At 53.2% G+C, this 252-nt stretch overlaps 1 protein-coding gene across 1 annotated transcript in view; it reads left to right on the top strand.

Annotated features, from left to right (window-relative positions):
- LOC119592247 (netrin receptor UNC5C-like) overlaps nucleotides 1-252 on the top strand; it is a gene marked incomplete at its 5' end in the record, with an annotated part of 58,872 nt that overhangs the window by 26,203 nt on the left and 32,417 nt on the right.

Raw genomic sequence — 252 nt, 5'->3', positions numbered from 1 at the left:
CTTTACTGTCAAAGAACTATCATCTCTACTTCATTCTTGCTTTTTTCTTTTTTTTCCCTCCGATTTGCATATCCCTCTCGTTACGCATAGCACTTCGCACACCCTCACCCACCCACCCACCCGCCCACACTAACCACCTCACGCCCACCAACTCACGCCCACACGCCCTTACCCCTCTCTCTAAAAAAACAACAACATGAAAGCACAACCACACCCCTGACGCACGCGGTGGTCCCCCCTCCTCCCCCCAGC

The sequence above is a fragment of the Penaeus monodon genome, chromosome 29 (assembly GCF_015228065.2).
Source record: "Penaeus monodon isolate SGIC_2016 chromosome 29, NSTDA_Pmon_1, whole genome shotgun sequence".
Taxonomy (NCBI): domain Eukaryota; kingdom Metazoa; phylum Arthropoda; class Malacostraca; order Decapoda; family Penaeidae; genus Penaeus; species Penaeus monodon.
This window is presented reverse-complemented; position numbering and strand designations above follow the sequence as displayed.